Below are 12,542 nucleotides of genomic sequence, written 5' to 3' on the forward strand. Positions count from 1 at the left end.
GGCAGGATATACTTAAAGTGATGAAGGAGAAAAACCTACAACCAAGATTACTCTACCCAGCAAGGATCTCATTCAGATTCGATGGAGAAATTAAAACCTTTACAGACAAGCAAAAGCTGAGAGAGTTCAGCACCACCAAACCAGCTTTACAACAAATGCTAAAGGAAATTCTCTAGGCAAGAAACACAAGAGAAGGAAAACACCTACAATAACAAACCCAATACATTTAAGAAAAGGGGAATAGGAACATACATATCGATAATTACCTTGAATGTAAATGGATTAAATGCTCCCACCAAAAGACACAGGCTGGCTGAATGGATACAAAAACAAGACCCATATATATGCTGTCTACAAGAGACCCACTTCAGACCTAGGGACACATACAGACTGAAAGTGAGGGGATGGAAAAAGATATTCCATGCAAATGGAAAGCAAAAGAAAGCTGGAGTAGCAATTCTCATATCAGACAAAATAGACTTTAAAATAAAGACTATTACAAGAGACAAAGAAGGACACTATATAAGGATCAAGGGATCGATCCAAGAGGAAGGTATAACAATTGTAAATATTTATGCACCCAACATAGGAGCACCTCAATACATAAGGCAAATACTAACAGCCATAAAAGGGGAAATTGACAGCAACACAATCATAGTAGGGGACTTTAACACCCCACTTTCACCAATGGACAGATCATCCAAAATGAAAATAAATAAGGAAACACAAGCTTTAAATGATACATTAAACAAGATGGACTTAATTGATATTTATAGGACATTCCACCCAAAAACAACAGAATACACATTTTTCTCAAGTGCTCATGGAACATTCTCCAGGATAGATCATATCTTGGGTCACAAATCAAGCCTTGGTAAATTTAAGAAAATTGAAATCGTATCAAGTATCTTTTCCGACCACAACGCTATGAGACTAGATATCAATTACAGGAAAAGAACTGTAAAAAATACAAACACATGGAGGCTACACAATACATTACTTAATAACGAAGTGATTACTGAAGAAATCAAAGGGGAAATCAAAAAATACCTAGAAACAAATGACAATGGAGACACGACGACCCAAAACCTATGGGACACAGCAAAAGCAGTGCTAAGAGGGAAGTTTATAGCAATACAAGCCTACCTCAAGAAACAGGAAACATCTCGAATAAACAACCTAACCTTGCACCTAAAGCAATTAGAGAAAGAAGAACAAAAAAACCCCAAAGCCAGCAGAAGGAAAGAAATTATAAAGATCAGGTCAGAAATCAATGAAAAAGAAATGAAGGAAACAATAGCAAAAATCAATGAAACTAAAAGCTGGTTCTTTGAGAAGATAAACAAAATTGATAAACCATTAGCCAGACTCATCAAGAGAAAAAGGGAGAAGACTCAGATCAATAGAATTAGAAATGAAAAAGGAGAAGTAACCACTGACACTGCAGAAATACAAAAGATCATGAGAGATTACTACAAGCAACTATATGCCAATAAAATGGACAACCTGGAAGAAATGGACAGATTCTTAGAAATGCACAAACTGCCGAGACTGAACCAGGAAGAAATAGAAAATATGAACAGACCAATCACAAGCACTGAAATTGAAACTGAGATTAAAAACCTTCCAACAAACAAAAGCCCAGGACCAGATGGCTTCACAGGCGAATTCTATCAAACATTTAGAGAAGAGCTAACACCTATCCTTCTCAAACTCTTCCAAAATATTGCAGAGGGAGGAACACTCCCAAACTCATTCTACGAGGCCACCATCACCCTGATACCAAAACCAGACAAAGATGTCACAAAGAAAGAAAACTACAGGCCAATATCACTGATGAACATAGATGCAAAAATCCTCAACAAAATACTAGCAAACAGAATCCAACAGCACATTAAAAGGATCATACACCATGATCAAGTGGGGTTTATTCCAGGAATGCAAGGATTCTTCAATATACGCAAATCAATCAATGTGATACACCATATTAACAAATTGAAGGAGAAAAACCATATGATCATCTCAATAGATGCAGAGAAAGCTTTTGACAAAATTCAACACCCATTTATGATAAAAGCCCTGCAGAAAGTAGGCATAGAGGGAACTTTCCTCAACATAATAAAGGCCATATATGACAAACCCACAGCCAACATTGTCCTCAACGGTGAAAAACCGAAACCATTTCCACTAAGATCAGGAACAAGACAAGGTTGCCCACTCTCACCACTATTATTCAACATAGTTCTGGAAGTCCTAGCCATGGCAATCAGAGAAGACAAAGAAATAAAAGGAATCCAAATCGGAAAAGAAGAAGTAAAGCTGTCACTATTTGCAGATGACATGATACTATACATAGAGAATCCTAAAGATGCTACCAGAAAACTCCTAGAGCTAATCAATGAATTTGGTAAAGTAGCAGGATACAAAATTAATGCACAGAAATCTCTTGCATTTCTATACACTAATGACGAAAAATCTGAAAGTGAAATTAAGAAAACACTCCCATTTACCATTGCAACAAAAAGAATAAAATATCTAGGAATAAACCTACCTAAGGAGACAAAAGACCTGTATGCAGAAAATTATAAGACACTGATGAAAGAAATTAAAGATGATACAAATAGATGGAGAGATATACCATGTTCCTGGATTGGAAGAATCAACATTGTGAAAATGACTCTACTACCCAAAGCAATCTACAGATTCAATGCAATCCCTATCAAACTACCACTGGCATTTTTCACAGAACTAGAACAAAAAATTTCACAATTTGTATGGAAACACAAAAGACCCCGAATAGCCAAAGCAATCTTGAGAACGAAAAATGGAGCTGGGGGAATCAGGCTCCCTGACTTCAGACTATATTACAAAGCTTCAGTAATCAAGACAGTTTGGTATTGGCACAAAAACAGAAATATAGATCAATGGAACAGGATAGAAAGCCCAGAGATAAACCCACACACATATGGTCAACTTATCTTTGATAAAGGAGGCAAGCATATACAGTGGAGAAAAGACAGCCTCTTCAATAAGTGGTGCTGGGAAAATTGGACAGGAACATGTAAAAGTATGAAACTAGAACACTCCCTGACACCATGCACAAAAATAAACTCAAAATGGATTAAAGACCTAAGTGTAAGGGCAGACACTATCAAACTCTTAGAGGAAAACATAGGCAGAACACTCTATGACATACATCACAGCAAGATTCTTTTTGACCCAGCTCCCAGAGAAATGGAAATAAGAACACAAATAAACAAATGGGACCTAATGAAACTGAAAAGCTTTTGCACAGCAAAGGAAACCATAAACAAGACCAAAAGACAACCCTCAGAATGGGAGAAAATATTTGCAAATGAAGCAACTGACAAAGGATTAATCTCCAAGATTTACAAGCAGCTCATGCAGCTCAATAACAAAAAAACGAACAACCCAATCCAAAAATGGGCAGAAGATCTAAATACACATTTCTCCAAAGAAGATATACAGATGGCCTACAGACACATGAAAGAATGCTCAACATCATTAATCATTAGAGAAATGCAAATCAAAACTACAATGAGATATCATCTCACACCGGTCAGAATGGCCATCATCAAAAAATCTAGAAACAGTAAATGCTGGAGAGGGTGTGGAGGAAAGGGAACACTCTTGCACTGTTGGTGGGAATGTAAATTGATACAGCCACTATGGATAACAGTATGGAGGTTCCTTAAAAAACTACAAATAGAACTACCATACGACCCAGCAATCCCACTACTGGGCATATACCCTGAGAAAACCATAGGTCAAAAAGAGTCATGTACCAAAATGTTCATTGCAGCACTGTTTACAATAGGCAGGACATGGAAGCAACCTAAATGTCCATCGACAGATGAATGGATAAAGAAGATGTGGCACATATATACAATGGAATATTACTCAGCCATAAAAAGAAATGAAATGGAGGTATTTGTAATGAGGTGGATGGAGTTAGAGTCTGTCATACAGAGTGAAGTAAGTCAGAAAGAGAAAAACAAATACAGTATGCTAACACATATATATGGAATCTAAGGGAAAAAAAAAAAAAGGGCCATGAAGAACCTAGTGGCAAGACGGGAATAAAGACACAGACCTACTAGAGAATGGACTTGAGGATATGGGGAGGGGGTGGGGTGAGATGTGACAGGGTAAGAGAGTGTCATGGACATATATACACTACCAAATGTAAAATAGATAACTAGTGGGAAGCAGCCGCATAGCACAGGGAGATCAGCTCGGTGCTTTGTGGCCGCCTGGGGGGTGGGATGGGGAGGGTGGGAGGGGGGGAGATGCAAGAGGGAAGAGAGATGGGAACGTATTGTATATGTGTAGCTGATTCACTTTGTTGTAGAGCGGAAGCTAACACACTATTGTGGGGCAATTATACTTCAATAAAGATGTTTGAAAAAAAAATAAAAAAAAATAAAAATAAAACAGCTTTTATTATGTGAACCAATTTATTTAAAATTTTATGTAGGCGTACATATGTATGCATGTGTATAAAGGGTGAGTTGTCTATAAACATATTAAAATGCTAGTATGGTTAAAAAAAAAAAAAAAAAGAAGACTGAGACAGAAATATAGGTTCTTAGATATCAAATCACTTGAAAATCACTATTGTGAGAATTTGAGATTACCCTGGTGAATTTCTCTCTGAAGAAATTAATATGGTTGATAACAACCATAGGGCATCATGAATTTTAAAGTTGTGGCTGAAGGTGGTTCAAAATAAAGGAAGAAAAGGGGAAATAAAAAAAAAAAAGTATTCTCTACTCCTAGAAGCATCTGATATCTCTGTATTTCCACTTGAGACACCAGCCATGTAATATTATAAAATAATGTGTAATATCTACTGTATCTGTTTATCTTAAGCATTCTTTTAGAGATAAGGGAGAGTTTTTTAAAAAAATAGTAAATAGTTAATCATTTAAGGATATGGGGTAATGAAAGTTTCTTATTTGGTTGAAATATCCTCATACTTTTAAAATCAGAAGTTTAATTGAAATTTCACAGATGATTAGTTCATAATATAGGTTAATTATTACTAGTAATGAGATTTGTCCCTGGCAAATTGAATACTCAAACTTTATAAGGTTAATTCACAATACTATCTATTAAAATGTAGATTCACCATTGGAATGGTTTTGGACTTTCTAGAGTTCCTTTGTTCCTTTCCTGAAAAACAACTCTTCCAGGCTAAGCTGGAAATGGATTATTTCCAATAATAGTCTAGAATCACATATGCACATGAAAGAAAAATGGGGTATTCTATTTAGTCCTCAGGGCTGTGAGCAAAGCCAGGTTATTTTTCATTGTTTTTCCTTCATCAGACAGATGTTTCAGATATGACTAATTCAGTGATGTTACCAACCTCTTTGCAAGCCACACCAGACTGAGAAGCTTTGATTAAGAAGGTCAAAAGGAAATTCTTTTGATTAAATTAAACACTGATGTGAAGGAGTATGCTATGTGGGTCCTCTTCAGTGATATGTTGTTGACCTTGAATATTTCTTCTGTAACTCTCTCCTCTCACAGATCCATGATGTTACATTATTGTTTCTCCTTATGGTTTCTCTTTTTAAAAAATGACGTTTCCAATTGCTAATCCTCATTCTGTTTTCTTCTTTCCTCTCTCCAAGATCCACTTCTGAGATACCTGGTATTCTCTTTTCCTATATACGCTTCTTCTGATAAACTTTCTTTAATTATACCTTGTTAATAATATCAGACAGGGCTTCATTCACTGTATTGTTCATGGTCTTTCAGAATTCTGACATTCAGTGATCTTCTCCACATCAGTATTCTAGTGCTAAACTCTAAATGAAATCCAATCAGAACATCTTTATTCATTTATTAAACAAATATACACTGAGAAATTATTAAGTGTTAGGCATTTTATGAGGTATTCAGAATGTGGTTAAAAGCAAAAAACAAATATAGTTTCTGTTTTCATGGAATTCAACTTGTGTAAAGTGTCCTTGGTCTAGTGTCCTCCAAAAATCTTGTGTGCAGCTATTCTAGCTGCCTGTTTCGGGAGGGAAATATATAGATATATCTTCATAGGAAAGGGCATGGAGAGACCCACTAAGGAAAGAAAATAAACTGGAAGAGGTAACATAAGTGAAGAAAGAAGACATTGAGCAATGAGAAAGAAAGACAAAAGGGGCAGGGGCTAAAGTTTTGAACAGATTCAAGTAAATGCTATGATGCGTGGAGCTTTGAGGAAACAGATGTGGGTAAGGAAGGATTTTAAGAAATCTTTGCTGTATATATTTGTCAGTATCATCTTTCTGGCTCCATCAGCAAAAATTTCAGTACAGAGCTACAGTACTAGTCAAGGTTCTGGAAATATATTTGTGGATTGGTGCTCAGTTTGAATGTGTCCTGAGTTGATATGGCCTTCGGGATTGGTGGGTCACTAAGCCCTGTTTTATTAAAGTTATTTCTATGATGAAAACACCCTCTTGTATTGCACATGTGTATCTCTTGTACCCATGTTAAATTTATTGTATGGTATTTTATGTGGTTTGCATTTGAGAGTCATAAACTAAGACTCGACCTGTGTGTCAGAGGGGGGAGGCAGGTTAAATATCACTGAAGGGAATGCATATTCTGCAGGCCAATCATCTACATATGAAAATGGACGTGAAACCGTCAGAGACGGAGTACCTTCCTGCATCTCTCAAGCCTCTTTTTCTCTCCAGGATTTGAGATTTGAGGAGTCTAAATATGCTGGAGGAGTTTCTCCATAGCAGTGCAAAATTGTGTGTGTACATGGAGAGATTCATCAGATTCTCAAAGCTACCCAAAAGCGGTTAAAAGTCATTGATCTAATTATATGTTACATGGTTTGTGTTAATTTCCCTTTTGTTACCTGAGACTTTAGCCTTTTGGGAATATACTAGCTTGATCTCAACTCTGAATTGGAAAATTAAGAGAAGGGATGTGCATTCAGGCTCGGGCTAGAATGTTAAAGTGAGGATGTGCTCCACTCCAATCCAATGCAGTAGGGACACTATTCACTTAAGATAAATCTCCAAGGAGATGAATCACAGGGACAGGTGTCAAGGCTGAGAGATTTAACCATTCCCCCACCCCGCAACTGTGCTATAGAGACTGACCACATTGCTTACCTTGAAGAATTCAGTTTGTATCTGATCAGGAAACCAGCAGTTTTCTTTATATTCTTGCCAGATATTTTCCCACCTGAATCCCTCATCACAAACTCAACATGCTCAAAAGCAGGTTAATAGTCAACCCACCATAGTCAATCCACCATATCCCCAAATCATATCGCTCTGCCTCCCTCAGAGTTTTCTATTTCTCTGAATTTTCCAAATCTTAGGCTCATAAACATTTTTGCTTTTTCTGCTTCGCCTCAGTATTTCCCACATCAAGGCCGTTATTGACATGGTTACCTTCCTTTCCTTTTCTTGCTGATCTTCAACACTGTCCCAGTAAGGGACCCCTCATTCAGGCAACACTCAGCCCTGTCCAGTACACAGAAATACCTTGAAGATCCTCTTCTCCTTTAACTTCTAAAAGTGTGTTGTTGCTGTTGGTTAATGTGGAAGGATGACATTTGTTTGCCAACATTTTCATGTTTCCAAATAAGCATATTTGAAAACAAATGAAATGAGATTATCATATATCATCACCATTATTTTTTAAAACATTAAAAAAGGATATTCCTTTATAACTGAAAAGGCTTAACATTTTGAAATGTTTCCTTTTTATGTTTATTTTTCTCATTTATCCGAAGACTGCTGAAATTTTAAAAATTTACACCTGTCCTAGCATCTGAGTTGGAAACCAAACCACTGACCCAATTTAATATGCAGTAAGGTTAAGAGTTTATGCCCTGGAGCCAGACCCATGTGGGTGTCATATAGTAACTCCGAGATTTAGTCAAGTTGCTTTACTTTGCTAATCCTCATCTGTTTTGATCTGAAAACAGCATAACTTGAGGATGTGAATAGTATTTGCCTTGCAGGATTAAGGTATAGATAAATGAGTTAATAAATGCCAGTCGCTCAGCCTAGGAGTTGGCATACAGTCAGCTACCAATAAATCGAGGATATGATAATTACTGTTACTATTTTGAACGCTTATTATGCTTCCTGTGTTTAACTTTTCACTAATGGCAGGTTCTTTTCTTAAATATATGTGTTGATTACTTAAACTAAGCCAGTCCCTTGGTTACCTAGTTTCATTAATTCTTATAATTGAGAAACTGCTGCTATATTTCATATATTTAAGGTGAGAGATACTTTTCCAGAAGAGTTGTCATTTCATTGGATGTTATTGATCCTTACTGTGAGAATTTTAACCATGTGACTGTTTTCTGAAAACGGACTTCAATTTGGCTTTTGCTGTGACCAAAAATGAATGAAGATTTTACTGTCTGATCCAGGTTTAACAAACTCACCTAAAAGAATCCCCTTTGGGCAAGTCTGCAGATGGATTTTCTGTACCACTGAATTTCACATTTCCTCATAATTAAAAGGGTGGGTAAAACCCTCCTTACCTACATCTTAAACCCAAGAATGTTTACCTGTGCACATTCAAAAGAATACTGACCTTTTTCAAACAGAGAGAAATAGTGATTTATTAATAATATTCCTTAGAGTGATAAAAGCTTATAAAAACAAAGATCCATTACAGCTGAAAACCCTTGGCTTTCAGAGCCAATGTTGGGACAGAGTTGGTGAATAGTAATGTTTAACTCTTTTGGTGAAGCTAACACAGCTGAGTGAAGGGCTCTGCAAATACTGAAACCAAATGTGTATGAAATAGTAAATTTACTCCATGGAACTTGTTGAATATAAAAAGCTTGGGTCATTAAAGGAGAATTACCCTTGCTACATACAAGCATAAATCTTTATTTGATGGAGGGTGTGAAGGGAATAATTAGTGCTCCTTGTAGCATAACTAATGTTCTCATAGAGATAAAAAGAAAACACAGTAGAGATGATGATGAACACCTTAACTCCATATCACAGAGCTAGGCACAGAGGAACTGAAACATGAATGAGTTGGCAAGCATCATGGGATGATGAACTGAGATTGGGGTGCTGGGATTCACGTCTGATTCTAGATCTTACTAGCTATGCAGCCTTGAACTCAATCAGCTCTCACACATTTGAGCTTTAATTTCTTTTTCTGTAAAAATGGATTAGGGATGATATCTTTAAAGGGTCTGGCATAAGGCGTTTATCAAAATAGGAGTTATAATTAGTGGAACGTATCGGAAGTATGATGATAAGTGGAGTCTAAATGTCACACACATGTGCGCTCATGCACACACGCAGATAAATCACTGACTTATCAGTTACTATTGAGCATTTACTCTGTAGCAGGCTGCGTGCTGGGCATCGGTGGTAAGCAGTATAGTTTGGGACACTGAACTCATGGGGCTTTTGAGCTGCTGCTAAAAACTAGATCATTGCATGTGTTTTTCTTAATATGCTTAAGTTAATCAATGTGTATATGAATCTACGTGAAATTTTTTTCTGAGCTCTTGTTAAGTTAATGACTTGAATTTTCATAAAAGAACACTTTCTCCTTTTCTAAAAGCTCAAGTCAGCAGTGCAATTTTGACACAGATCTAGGACAAAGCATGACTCCAAGGGGACCACACATAAAGTTTACTGAACCTAAATAAACCAGTTTAACTCAATTGTTCCTTTTTTGCCTGTACAACATTCAAAAGCATATGTAAGATCTCCTTATTTTCATTTGTGCCTAAGGCAATGTTTAAACCATTCCATGAAATGATTATCTTTTTGCAAAAATTTATTTCCACCTGGAGTGTTAACAAATCTCAAACCATAGTATATTCTATCACCATTCCCCATGGGCTCCAACTAAAGGAGCTGCTGCTATTCTCCCTTCAGTTGATATGGGTAGTATTTAGGACAAGGAAATAATCAGTGGCATCCTAAATCAGAATATGCCAAATCATAGACACTATTAATGATAATATTAATATCTAGAGTTTATTAAGCATATATCATGTGTTAAGCATTGTGATAAGTGCTTTAGGCGAAGTAACTCATTTATTTCTCTTTATAACCCTACAAAGCAGGTAACAGTATATAGATAAGGAAACTGAGGCTTAAAGGAGTTTAGTGACTTTTTCCAGTCCTGCAGCTCATGACTGGTTATGTGAAATTATGAGCCCAGGCCATATATCTTCAGAGCCTGCCCTCGTAACCAAGACTCTTAAACCACCGCCCATGAAACTGAGGTCTGCATTGGAAACCAAGGTATCTTTCATACCAGGTGTTCTTTGAACTTCACAGTATTTATTTCTACTTTTCTTATAACCTCTGTAATCATCCACTTATTGAGTTGCAGCTCACAGTATGTGTGTGGGAGGTTGCAGATAACATACCAGCAGTTTGTGCTCTTACTCATGCTTGCCAGCTGTTCTGGCACAATATTTATTCGCCCCATAAATCCTAGACTGTTTATTTTTATATAAAAAAAAATCTGTCAATTGACAGTTCATTTTATTTTTCTACTGAAAACACCAGAGCATTAGGTATCCTTGACTTCAGCTTCACAGTCTCCAAATGAATGGAATTCTGGGCAGAAAGCCTGACAGCATGGAAGTCTGGCACAGCAGTTTTTGGTCTACTCACAAAACTTCCACCGAGTCTCAAGTCAAGGCCCATCCTTCGCCCCCGCCCAAATTTTGTAAATTACTCTCTGTGCCTTCATCAGCACAGGTAGGGGCTAATGAAGGTTAAATCATTCTAATTTAGTTGTAAATATGGCAACTCAGTGTTTGAGCTATGTGACAGGTGTCAGGCATGTGTGCTTCCTCTAAAAGGCCCACACAATGGTCTCCCAGTCCTTGGCATCATCTTTGTGTCACCTAATGCCATATGGCGGAAAAGACCTTCACCTGATGGAAGAGGTTACATGTTCTTTCTTATCTTCCTTTTCCAGTTGCATCTTCTCTACTCAGGAAGACAATGTGATATAATCACTCTGAGGTTATCGGTAGTAATGCAGTAATCAACCATTATATCTTCCCCCCCCCCAAAGTTTAGTCTTTAAAACATACTGCTTTGAGTTTCTAGGAAAAACATTTTGATATATCCATTCCCCTCTTGGAAACCATTCCATCTTTCCCTTGATTTGTGGGCTAATTATGATTCCCTTGTTAGTTCATTAACTTTTCTTTTCCATTAAGTGGTCTGTCTTTTTTGACATTACCTTCTGTCAGTTAAAATGCTAAGTGCAAAATAATTTGGGATTAAGGGGAGTCCATTTGGTCGTGAACAACAACAAAAAAGTAGACCTCTCTCTTTATGATGGAATTTGAAAGGTATGAACATATTGTTATTACATTTCTGAGGGAGTTTCTCAAATATTTCAGGGCTAATAATTCTCTTGAGAGATTATTCCTAGAGTAGAGTGAGGAAAACAGGTGCTGTGGGAGAATGAGACACTAGTTACCCTTTTTGCAGTAACTGAAATAACTAATGTTTGTTATTTACTGTGCCTCAAAGCTAGCTCTCAAATTCCCTTTCATGTGCCAAACATTTTTACAGCCCTGCCTCAGCCTCCAGGTATTTTTGATATGTTTATATAATAGGAAAACTATTGGAAGTCGATATGATAGACTGCAGTATACCTGTATCCTGCTCCCATGTCGGCTGGAGCTTACATTCAACATTTTAAAGAGGCATGGTGTTTAGGGGAAAAAGCTTTTAATTATGTTCTGTTTTCAACACTTGTTGGGCAAGCATGAAAGTCCTTTGAAGTTAGATATTGCCTTACAGTTCATGTATCAGCGAGGAGAAACCAAGAAACACTGTTTTATTCTATTTTTGAAACTCTGTTCATGTACCAATGCCCAGGGGCTTCATCATTTCTGACCATTTCCTCCTAAGCTGCAAATTGCAGACTCAATTGAGTGGTATATTTGAATTTAATGGATATTTGCAGTAATCCTCACCTTTAGTGCGCTATGGAAATTTGTTCACTCCTGGAGACACCATTATAATACTTAGGATTTTGCTTTTGGTTTTAGGATTTCTAAGTATATGGGAAAATGCCATATATATATATATGGCATTTTTTCCATACACAATTATATGAAAACATTTGAATTATATGAACACATATGAATAAAGCTACTTGAGCCTGGAGATAGATAGGTAAGCAGATAGATATATAAATCTCACACATCACAATATATATCAATAAAATAAAATACTGAGAAGATTTCTTAACATTTAAAATAATGTGTTCTAAACAAATATAGCTGATTGGAAAGTCAATAGCCCTCAGTTTCCTTGTGTCATGTTTGGAAGTTGTCCCTTCAGGACCCCTACTACAAGCTCATTCCATACTGGGACTTAAAGATCTGTTTGTATCACCCTTTCCTAACGGAGAGAACCCTAAAATATGATATTGAAAACCAGAGAACTAAAAATCCTAAAGCACTTCACACTGCTGGATAACATCTGAGTTAGTAACTTTAGCCGTATCTCATTTTAATAGAA

This window comes from Balaenoptera acutorostrata, chromosome 4, assembly GCF_949987535.1.
Source record: "Balaenoptera acutorostrata chromosome 4, mBalAcu1.1, whole genome shotgun sequence".
Taxonomy (NCBI): domain Eukaryota; kingdom Metazoa; phylum Chordata; class Mammalia; order Artiodactyla; family Balaenopteridae; genus Balaenoptera; species Balaenoptera acutorostrata.